General features: G+C 24.8%; 1 protein-coding gene across 4 annotated transcripts in view; it reads right to left on the bottom strand.

The window, feature by feature from the left end:
• LOC132918880 (GTPase-activating Rap/Ran-GAP domain-like protein 3) overlaps nucleotides 1–13137 on the bottom strand; it is a 327934-nt gene that overhangs the window by 108230 nt on the left and 206567 nt on the right. The window contains exon 1 of one of the 4 annotated variants that reach the window (XM_060980231.1): nucleotides 10414–10737. The exons of 2 other annotated variants lie outside the window; for them this stretch is intronic. The gene's annotated coding sequence lies outside the window, so the exon portion shown is untranslated. Of the gene's footprint in view, nucleotides 1–10413; nucleotides 10738–13137 lie in introns of those variants that run through there. One more of the 4 variants, XM_060980239.1, reaches the window with a different exon arrangement.

The following is a 13137-nucleotide window of genomic DNA, read 5'->3' as shown; positions in this document are numbered from 1 at the left end:
AATTAATAGACGTCGTTTGCAGGTAAATTAAAATTTAAAAATGTTTTCATTACAATTGTATATAGGTACTTAGGTATATAATATATTATAATTTAGAGAAGAATAAATATTATTTTGTCGTATTTATTTATAAATGATATTATAAATAAATATTGAAAAAAAAAAGTTATATAGAGGGCAACAATTTAAATGAAAACTGACTTTCTAGGACACAACTCGTATACCACTTTTTTATTATTAGGATTTAACTCGTTAATTGTGGTTGTAAGGTTTAATTATTAAAATATTAAAAATGGAAATAGCCTCTTTTTTACGACCGCAAAGAAGAGACAGAATAAGAATTAAACCTTATCTTTTAAGACCCCGGATTAAAATTTAAAGATAATAATAACCATTTACACTTAATTGTATCGTGTATGGTACAGGTATATATTAAATAAACCATTAATTAAATTAATCTTTGCATGTTACAATCATGTATGATGTTTAAATAAAAGTTGATGGTCTTAACATTTTCAAGTTCTTAGACACACTGTATTTTTATCATATGTGTATTATTTATCTAATAAATTTAATATGTCACATATGGATAATTTTTTTTTTTTTAATTGTTGTTGAAATTTATGAGGGAATTCTGTGTTACTGTTATCTGCTCTACCGGGCCATTATTTCTGCAAACGAGTTTCACTCCCCTCCGTGTGCAACAGAATAATATACTTCCTACATTGTTTTGTTAATTATTATTTTTACTATATTTATCACAAACGCCCTATTGTTTGTCTTTTGACGAATAAAAACCGGTGATTGATTTTTTTTTTTAACTAACTTAAATAAAACGAAGCAATAAATGTCAGGATGATTAGTAGGTACGCATATAAAACGAATTGTATACTAATTTTAAAATAAACCTATCTATTTACAAGCTCACTGTAAAAACTAGTATTTTGTTGTTATATAAATATTATAATATAAATAATATTATGTATTCAAATAATAATTGTTATTAGTGGTATTCACAGTTCAATCATCACATAAATAAATGATTAAATTTCAGTATTTCAATTATAAGCAGTATATAATATTATATGGTATGATATAATTAATAAATTAGGTATTATTAAGTATCTAATGTTATGAAATGAGATATTATTAAATACTTAACTTTCTAATTTTAATAAATTATTAATAATAAAAATAAAAATTAGTTTTATATTTATATATATATATATATTTATCTATTAAAGATAAATCATTTTTTTATTAAATAAGTTATGGTAAGAAACGTTATAATAAATAATAATATTATAATGTTTTGCTTTAAAAACAATATATTATTACTTTTTTTTTTTTGAAAGATAGAAATTAATCAATTCTAGTTAATACTAAAATACAACAAATGTATTAAAAAAATATACATGAATTAAAATTATAATTGACCCAAATACTCTAAGCGCTTTGTACAATTCATGAATATCAAAAGATTTAATTTACTACTAATACAAATATGTATATCTTGAATAAACAAAATGCATTTATTCATAACAATAAATTTAGATTAATATCATGTTTGTGTGATCTACGTGTATAAATATGATAATATAATGTATTATATTATATATGGCCATATAATAATATGTAAATATATATATATATACATACTCTATACATATATATAGTACACTTGTCAAAAGTATATCCATGTTCGTGATAATATAATAATAACAAATTAAAACCTGACAAAATAACTGGGCCTTTCAAATTTCAAAGAGGAAATACAAAACAATTAAAAACCTATTATGACAGATAAATTAGAGTGTTTCGAATCCTCCATATACAGGCAAACATAACACGATATTGTGCAGTTAACACATCCACTATAGCATCGAGTATGGATTACGCGTTACAATCTGCACTCAATAATTAAAGTGAAGTAGAAATGTACATAATTGTTAATCAAAACATGATTCGTAATGGTATATAGTATAGATGTATATTATTACGTAATCGAACATTTGATGATTTTATTAAAAAACATATTTTTGTAACGCGTATTCTATTCAAATAATATTATTATATTATACGTCACGTTAAACTGACGGCGGTTCTTCCGTTTTAGTAAAAAAATATTTCTCGACGACGTTGGCGTATTCGACGATTTAGAAACGTGCAGAGCGGATTGATTAGAGGGCATTTTTCGATCAACCTGACGATATATATTTATATGTCATATGATGTATATAAAGTATATGTACCTATGATGAAGGATGCGGTGGTGTTGGGAAATTGCGGGCGTTCTATATTTCCTCGCGTAAAACGAAAAAGGAAGAAAAAATGCAGGGAAAATGAGAGAAAAAAGGAATAGAAAATAAGACCAATCTGCCAGCCGAGTAAATCATTTTACGTATGTCGAAAGTATACGCGAGCAGCTTTTTATCTGCGCCCGACGTGCCGACGCCGATTGAACACTACAACGTGTAAGGTATAGAAATATGTTGCATTCATCATACGTGCGCAACAAATCTGACGATGGAGCGTGAGGTAGTTGTATATGACAGAGTAAAATCGAAAAATCACCGGTTGAACGGGCCATCGGAGAATTTGTAAATGCGGCACTAACAGGAGAATTTTTCTGTCAAATTTTAGGATAAAAGGATCTGTATATTATATTGTTATGTTTTCACCATTACTTGTCTTGGTAAATTTTTATATTTTAAATCCATCTCCCATATTGTTATACGTTTTGTATTTTTGTGCAAATATCAATTAAGTATTTTATTTATTTACAAATATTACGCATCTAAAGTTTAAACAAATGGAATAATACAAATAAGATTTTTTTCACTCCAACCCTATTATCAAAACTGTAAATTATTATAAGTAACTCAAATTACAATAATAGTTTTGTAAAGTAGCGATTATAGAAATAACAATGGAAATTTATCTCTATTACTATGTGATCTTTTTTTTCTCTTGATAATACTCAATTAAACTAAAAAAAAGAGAGACAATTATATAAAAAGGAACTGACTTTCGGAAATGGCCGTTAATTTAAGTTTTATGCTGTACTCGTACTTTTAATATTAGATAACAAAAAAGTTGACTGAGAAAATGAGTGACTTAAATACGTTGAAAAACCTGTACGTATATCAGGCTGCTCTACCAGTTTTAATTCAGGTGTGGAAAATACCGAAGTGTCTGAAAAACCTATCTATTAAATTAAATGTGATAAATATTATTGCATTTGTACAAAAATCATAATAAAAAATATATACGTATTTTGGTATTGTTGTTTAAAAATTATTAGTATAATGATTTAGATTTATAAGAAATTAGTATACTAAATTATTAAATTGAACTAAACATTATATCTACTGTTATTTCTCACTAAATTGTATTATTTTGGTAATTACCTACTAATTTGTAATTACTTAATAGATTGTGTGAGGATTTCGTAAAATTTTTTAATGTAAATGACTAAATATTAAAAACCTTATTAACGTAATGAAGCTCCACTATCATTATATTAACGTAATATTTATATAATGATAGTGGTGGTTAATATTTTTGGAACACGTATTTAAGCGTTAATTCCTAAGAACATTTTTATGATAAAGCTTTGTAAGCTTCCCTTACCATTCTCAATTAATAAAAAAAATATCAAACACTCTCAATGGTACGAGATGGGACCGAAAACTGGACAGGGAAATAAAATTACATGTGTAAATTATAAATATATAATAATAGATGACCGTTAAAAAGGGAAGCGGGATTAGAGTTTTTTTCAGAAACTTGAAGCCGTTATAATTATATACGAAATTATTGATAAAACTAGTCACCGATATATGTATGTCAAGACGACGAGGGGTCTGAGTAAACGGATAGAATAGAGCGCACGAAGAAGTAAAACTAGTAAAAGTATTATTCTTCTTATTATTACTATCATTATATAGGTGCGTGTGTAGTGTTGCGCGCTGCGTGCGACCGCGAACAAGTGTTGCTGCTAGCCGAGCCGAAATAATCTGCGAAATTCAGTTATATAGGTATATCTCGCGAAAAGGACCCCATTTGTCATGTGTCGGGTAACTGTGGTAGTGGTGTATAGGACGGGCATTTTAATAGAGGGCCGACGGTCTATTATAGGAGTGCGGGTGGATTGTGTGTCGAGGAGCAACTCTAATTTGTGTGTTCGTACGCCACTGTAGCACGCATGAGGTGCTTGCAACCTTCCTGCCACATATACTGGAGACAATTATTACCCCCGACGGAGGTGCCCACAGAATCCTTGGAATGTCCAATATTATATATATATATACACCCAATGAGACGGTATAACAATAGTGGTATACAATACTAGTATATACCTACGATATTCCGATGGATTTGGTGGAATGACGGTAGTTGGATGGATGAGAACGAAAAATGTATTATTTTGAAACATTTAAGTGTGCTCGAACGGTCAGATGGAATTTCGTTTAAAGATAATCGATTCGACGAATGAACTATAGAATTCATGTTAAAAAAAATATTTGTTATTTATATTAAAGTATACTCTTTTTACGAGGACACCTATAATAATTAGAATATTGAATACTTTAAAATACCAAAAACTTTGGATGTGATGTGTCAAAATCTAGGAAATAATATCATTCATAAAAAAAAAAATCAATTGCCTAATGTTATTCAAAATAAATCAAATAATCTAACCAAATACCACTCTTTTTCAGACGGTTGACTATACTTTTCAAAAATAACAATGTGTTTGGACTTGATACTCGGAAAAGTATTTCCTTTAATGCTTTAGAATATAAAGTTTAGATGAACAATGAGAAAGAATTTTAAAATAAATCTATTTTTAAAGATAGGCTCACACAGAGATTTTATTTCAGTAAACGGAAATCAAATACTTTTGTTTGTATCGGAATACAATTGCGGTTATAGGAAATAAAAAAACCGTCTTTTATATTTGACCAAAGCAACAAAAATAACTATGTTTAAAAATCTACGCAATTTAAATTTAATGGAATTTAAGAAGGGATTAATCCACGGGCATTTAATTTGTTCACGGATAATACTAGATAGGATCTGCTAGTTAATAATATATGTAAAAATTATAAAAAAAAACTAAACGCGTATGAAGTCAAAGTTGTATTTTAATTAATAATAACAATAAATAAATAGATAATTAAAAATTATTAATTAAGTACCTCTTAAAATATTCAAAAATATGCAAAATACAATATTATTCTCTTAGATTGTGTTAAACTAGAATCAAATGATATATTAATGTATAATTTTAATGTATTATACGTTGAAAAATAACTCTTAATGAAGACGGTAATAAAATTACCCAACAATTATTATTATTAAATTTTAACAAGCATTTTTATTTTGTTTTTTTATCTAATTAATTATTTTAAAAATATGTACAAAGACATTTCAAATTTTAATTCGCCAAACTATAAGTTATAAACAATTTTTTTTATCAACCCCCCTCCCCCCATAACATTTATGAGCATTTATTTTATTGGAAACTGTGTTTTTAGGCACAAACTAATAATAATAATAATAAAACCATTTTTTGTTAGTTTAAAATCTAAAAAAATAACTTGATTATTTAAAATTAGATTTTGTAGAACGTAGTTTTTAATTTATAAAAATATTAATCAAAAACTACATATTATAAAACTAGAAAAATGTAATACAACTAAAATTATAAGTTTATATTTTTATTGAAATTGTTTGAAAATTTAAATGTTTAATTTTGAAAATGACCCTAGTATTTACTAAAATTTGTTAAGATAAATTAAAATGTTCTAATTTTTAATTTTTTTTTTGATTATAATATTTAATTATTAATATATAAGTATATATTTTACTATATTGTCAGAGTAAAGTAAAATTTCAGAGCTATAATATTAATAAGCTGCATTCTACCAATAATCATGGAAGTATGGAACCAACAATATTATCAACTATAATAACAATAATAATATATATTATAATATGATTCATGATACATAACGAAACACACATTTTTTATTTAAGAAGCTCATTTTGTTTTATATATAATTATAAATTGTAAAGTAATTTAATGTTTCTTAATATTTAATAATTAACAGATCTGCTTACTATAACTTATCAAATATGATTCTAATCTAAGACTGAGTAAAAAAATAAATATATTTTAAAGTGTTGATTTAAACGGAATATTTTTCTCAAGTTAAAGGATTACTTTATCATTTTTGAGTATTCAAAAGAATAAGTACATTTAGATAAACCTTATGTGTATCCTTATTTAATACTACAGCATCAATATTTCATTTTAGAAAAGTTTTTGAATATAAATACTCATAAAATAAAAATATTTGAACAAATTATATTGCATTATATATCTTGACTTACAGTATAGAATATTTGTATGGCAGAAATTAACGAACTAATGTGTTCTTTAAAACAAATAAATTACAACATTTTCGTTATTGCACACGAGAGTAATCACTTTATAGATACACATTACACACGACACACCATTAAAATAGCACAACAAAATACTAATTCCCATCGACAATTAAAGCACTACTAAATACTATACACGATAATATAGTATATAATATAACAGGTATAATACATTAATGTACCATATACATGTTTAAACTGGGGTATAGCATAGTATAATTGACTATTGTTCATGATAATATTATACTTTTTGAATAACAGTTCAGTGTGCAGACGCCCGCAAACTGTCATACATACAAACACACATATACATACACAAGGACGTAAAGGATAGGGGACACCAATAAAATACAAGTATTGAAGTTGTTAAAAAAAAAGCAAATCATTAAAAATTAGTTTTGTTTGCGATATTATAATATTTAGAATGCATATTCCGAATTATAGCTCGTGTGTTAATGATGAAATAATAATATATACATATATATTTATAATTTATATTTACATTGAAAAAAGGCTATTTCACGAAAACATGTTTGAAATTGTTTTATACTATATACCTACATGGAGGAGTATTAGGCAATCCATAATACATGAAGAAACATATACATTTGTGTTTTCCCTAATTTAATAGAACTGTATTAGCATAATATACGATATGTACCTACACAAGTTCTATCATAATTTTATATTTATTTAATATGTTATTACACAAAAAAACAGGTCATTTAATAAAACATATTATTATAATAATAAATATAATAAATGAGTAATTTTATCTTATATTGTAAAATGTTTAAATTGGTACCATGTATTTTTCTAAAAGTATAGATAATATAGCTATACAATATTGACAAGTGAATAATGGAACTTGGTTTGTAATCTGATTGTGTAAACCTCAAAAATTGCGTATCATATGAACCACTTTCAAAATTCCATTCTCATATCACCATACGAGGAAAAACAATACTGACATTTTATTTATTTTTATAGATATACACGATGACATGATCTTTTTTAGTCAAACAAGATTGATGTTTCAATACATTTTACATGGCATTTTTTTCAATACTAAAAAAAAATAATTTGCAAGATATTGTGGGAATATAACACGCATTCATGCACATAAACTAAAACATTATTTTTTTAAATTTAATTATAAGTACTATAAAAAGGCAAAACTTATACAATTATATTATCGTTCTACGAAAAGTATAATTGATTTTAACAAAATTAATGAAAATAAAATTAATGTAAGAGAATTAATTTAAATTGTTAATTTATACAAGAATCGAATAGGTATTAAAAATTTAAAACTTAAACTAGGACTACACTAACACACGAGTAAAACTATATTGTTAGATTTTAATACCAAAGTTATTTTTGCTATAAATTTTATAATTTTTTTTTAATACTAATATTTTAATCAAATTGTGTACGTTACGATGTTTACATCCATAAAAATATTAATCGTTGCTATCTTATTAAATAACAAATATTATAATATAGTATATGTTTTGTATTTAAATTTGTTATATATATATATATATAATATATAAATTGACTTTGTTTTTACGATTTAAAAGTTTAAAATGTATAACATAAAATATGATCTACAGGTCAATCAGGGTTGAATATAAGCTGTCAAAACGTCATACACAATACAAAATATAATAAGTGAATTTTTTTTATATCGTCATTGTACATAATTAGGTGTTACTATAATAATAGATACACAATCAGTTATTAATAATAAACTATTTTTATTTTGAAAATATTAAATAGGTGGTTATAAGTAGGTACCTTAAATTAAAAAAATTAAATCTATTTTTAGCAATAGTAAATTAAGTTGATGCATAAATATTAAATAGTTAATATGAATATTATATATATAATATATGTTATGTGTGGATGTATCGTAGATAAGATATATAAGTTAATAGCATAGTGGTTAAAATCTTAAATATGTGTATAGCAAACGTTATTGTTAATTATTATTTATTTTATAAATAAAAATAAGTACCTGAAACACCGATCCTAAATTAATATAATAATTAATAGAATTTGGGAATCATCTGAACTATTAATATATACATATTGATTATAAATGTTTAATACTATTAAACTAATAATTAAATATATAAGTTAATATTCTCATTAATATTTAATAGCAACATAATCTAAAAGGTATAACATAATTGCGTCTATTATTATGTCAACTAGATAAAAACTAGAAAGAATATTTTGTAAGCGATAAGTAAATACAAGATTGACAGTTACAATACTTATATAAATATATGTTTAACGGAATTGTATAACAGATATATAAATGCAAAGAGTTATAATTTTATACCACTTGAACATATACTCAAGGTAAATATTAAACTATTAAAGCACTCATTTGAATAAATTATATATTAACAAGTGTCATTTGGGCGAGTGATTGTTATTAAACATTTTTTTCACCAATATTAGATGAAATAAAATAAAAATATGAATGTAACAATATTAGTTAATATATATTTTTATTTCTTGACATTTATTTTGTAATTTAGTTGCAATAAGCACAATTTGAGCTTAATATTAAAATTACACGAATCATTTGAAAAACTTAGCCACCCAGCAGGTAGGTCTAGTCTAATCTTTATTATTTCAATCCAGTTTAGTATTGATGTATAACATACATATAAACATATGATAGGATAGGATAGAAAGTTTTACGTTAGGTATCTACTATTCTACTAAACTACCAAATAATGTTTTTTTTTTCCAAAATTAGTTAAATTTCTATTAAGCATGTTTATATATTATGTATAATGTTTTAGTTTAATTAAAAATATTATTGTAATTTGTAAGACTATTAATAATTAAACGTTTTATTAAATTAAATACAAATTCAAGTTTAATCTTTTAGTTTTAGTAATATAAAGATTTCTTTATTTTATTGTGCATACTAATGACCTAGTATAATATTTTCAACCATTTTTATGTTGGTAAAACCAAATTACTAAAATAATACAGATAAATAAAATAAAACTATAAAGTTTATTATTATTTTGGTTTGTATAAATATATTTGAAATTAAATATTTTACTATAATAAGAAATTATAATTAATTGTATTTTTATAATGTATTATAATATTATATTATATGTTTTTACTTTTTATGTTAAAAACGATAATTATTATGTGTATAAATAAAAATATAATAAAATAATAACTAAAAGGTAATAATGTTTAAATGTCATATAATATATTTATATAGATTATAATATTGAGTATAAATTACATCTACCTATACTTATACTGAATACATATACATTTATATTTTATACTCAATGATAATAATTACTACATTATTTAAAGAAAAACATATCTAACTTTTGAATTTTCCCAAGAAATGTATACAACACGGTGGTAAATTTAACATTTCAATAATCTATTACATCCACGACTAATTAGTATACTAAATACGTATATAATTTTTCTCGATATTGGTTATATTGACTATTTCCTATAATATATTATAATAAATAGGTAGTGTGTTATCACGTACATATATAATGTGGATTATATAATATAAGTATCCTCTTCACAAGAAAAAATGTTGGGAAAATAAAAATCTACTAGAACGAATGAGTCATTTTTTATTAAAATTGTCTTAACTTAAAATATATACCGCAGATTAGGTGTGTATGATGACTTTTAAAGTTATATTTTATTATGCAATTTTGTAAGATAAAAACTTATATTCACAGTTAGCAAATTATTGTTTTTCTAAAATATTTTAAAACAATAACAAGAGGCATGCATGATAAATCGTTTTCACGTTTCGTTCGGAATAATATCCGTCGTCCGCCGTTTCAACTACTATACCTAAACGTAAGACTCTATAATATGACATGGCGGTAACCCAAAATTATGTTATATATTTACATCCATACTTCCTCGTCAACGTACCTTTATCGTTAGTGTTTAATTTTTTTAAGTGTTTATATTAAATTTCTATTTGATCTAAATAATCTTAGCGACGACAACCAAAAACGAAATGTTCCCGGGCGAAAGTAGGTATTATAGTACCTATCATATGTATCAATTTATATATAATGTACACATAAAACGTGTACGTGCGGTATTTTACGACGACAATATATTGATAGTTATTATTTCGCGATCCATACCGTTTGCGTACATAGAAACCGGGACGGCGGATGAACTGAACTGTCAAAAATAATTCGTCGACGGCGAGATTGATCGCGTAGCGGACGGTAGCGGCTCACCAACGACAGATTCGCACTGCAACACGTGCGCGTGCAGTTAGCCGCTGCCGCCCAATCATCAGCCGGTCGGTGCGCCGCCGCGAAACGCCAGCGTGCCGCTACCTAGTGGACGACGACCGCCGCTTACTGTTTACGCCCAACGGTGAAGGACCGATTATTTCCCCTGTCGCAGAAAATCACCGTTAGACGTCGCCAACATTATTTAAGTCCGACGGCGATTTTGAATTAAACTTTAAAATTATTACCTGATACCTATTAAAATAGTATACTTGTACTTACTCGAAAATTCAATAAACTATTTATTATAATACTTAATACTATTATGTGAAATTAAAATAAAATACAGTTTACACACCGTGTAAAATAGTAAATTACATTATTAAATAAGATGTCAATTGAAAAACCACACGCCAAAAATAGTGGTACACCTTAAGGCTTAAAGCCATATACTTGTCAAGTATATATGGCCGCAACCATAATAATTTATACTGTAACCACCCGCCCAATCACGTATAATGTAGTGAAGATGATTTCACCAAAGATTGCACCAAAAATAAATAGACAGTAACTTTTCGGATAAATACGCACTATGGTCTGGTGATCGTACAGCCACATACATATAAAGGGTGTCTATTGCGTATACAATTGACGAAAAAAAAATCAATGCAGAAACTCGAATACGAGAGTCTTTCACTCGTTGTCACGTCCTCAACCCCATCATATTCCATCATGTCAACATACCATTTAGTAGCCAATAAACAATATTTCCGACCCAATATCCAGTTTCCTGATTTAAAAAATACTTTATTAAACCCTTTAATATTTATTTTTTTTACTACTGTTCTAAATCACAGTAAACACTCCATAACTATCATAAAAAAGCCACATCTAGCTATTTGTGTACCTCATTATTATAATTAATATTCTCGTTATCTGTACTAATTTTTTCCATTCAGTAATGTATATAAAGTAATGAATATATGTTATTTCCGAGATATATCTTGATATTATTATGATATTATTAAACATTGCAAACATTATTAACCAAAATAGGTGTACCTATATAATCCATAAATCCAGCCACTTTAGAAAAAGTTTAAAATTGTTAAATTAGGATCGGTTATAGTACGGTTATATTATTATAGCAGGTATTAAAATATCTATCTATAAATGTTTTGGAACTCTAAAAATTTGATTTTATATTAATAAAAATATACATTATTTTCAAAAATATTTTTTGAGTAGTAATAATTTAGGTATTCTTTAATAAACAATTAAATTATAATCAAAATACATTAAAAATAATAAAACTTTGTTGAACTGTCAACTATAACATTTAAGACACTAAATTAAATTATTTCTGACAGGCGATAATCTCATGTGTCCGGATCTGAACTTTCTGAACTTTATATTATTATAAGAAGTATTTGCCAGAGTTTCTCATGTTAGGTTAGCTTAAGACAAAAACACGAAACATCAGGTATACTTTTATTATTTAAACTAATAAAATGTAAAAAATACAAATGAATAGAATTATAGTTTATACAGCATTTAGTAGTAGTAAACCTAGTTACTAGTTTATAATTACTATTTTTATTTTTATTTTTATAGGATTAAAACTTTTGAAATTAAGTTATATTATTTTTGATAAAAAAGTTTTCTACACCTTGATAAACAAGCTTAGATTGATTAATGAAAATATTGTTTAAAATAATAAAAATGCATATTTTATTGTACTCACTACTCAATACTCGTTTTAATTATTTTATTTTTAGTACACAAATATTTATTTTATTTTAATTTATAATATATCTCTGAAATTAAAAATAATATTTTTTTGTTGAAGCTTTTCATAAAACGGTGAATTTTTTGAAACTATCTACACATACCTTTTTATTTAAACTACTTTTAAAGAATCATTCTTATTATACAAGTAAAATAGTAATAGTAAAATTATTTCTAATATATTGTTTATTTAATGATTACGATGATGATTAATGAACCAGGGATTATAATTTAGATATTTAATTAAATATTTTTTTTAGAAAGAAATATATTATAGTTTAGTAGTTCGATATTACATACATAGATCTTTGATATTATTAATAGTAGGTCAATGATAAAGAATTAAACCAAAATCTTTTTAATATCGTATTCGAGTTTTATCTTTTTTAATCATATTTTACTAAAATTTAACTGTTTACTAATTTAGTAAGTATAAACTTATAAATTATAATAATTAATAATAATAAGTAAAAATATAAAATCATATTTTAGTTAAGTCAGTAACCGTATTATAAAACAGATATTATACTTATCTAACATACTATTTAAAAAAATTATGATTTATAAAAATGTTAAAATGACATTGCTTATTGTTTAATAGTTAAATAAAATCTTTAAT

This window comes from Rhopalosiphum padi, chromosome 1 (assembly GCF_020882245.1).
Source record: "Rhopalosiphum padi isolate XX-2018 chromosome 1, ASM2088224v1, whole genome shotgun sequence".
NCBI classification, from domain to species: domain Eukaryota; kingdom Metazoa; phylum Arthropoda; class Insecta; order Hemiptera; family Aphididae; genus Rhopalosiphum; species Rhopalosiphum padi.
Note: the sequence above shows the minus strand (reverse complement) of the source record. Positions and strands in the feature narration are given on the sequence as shown.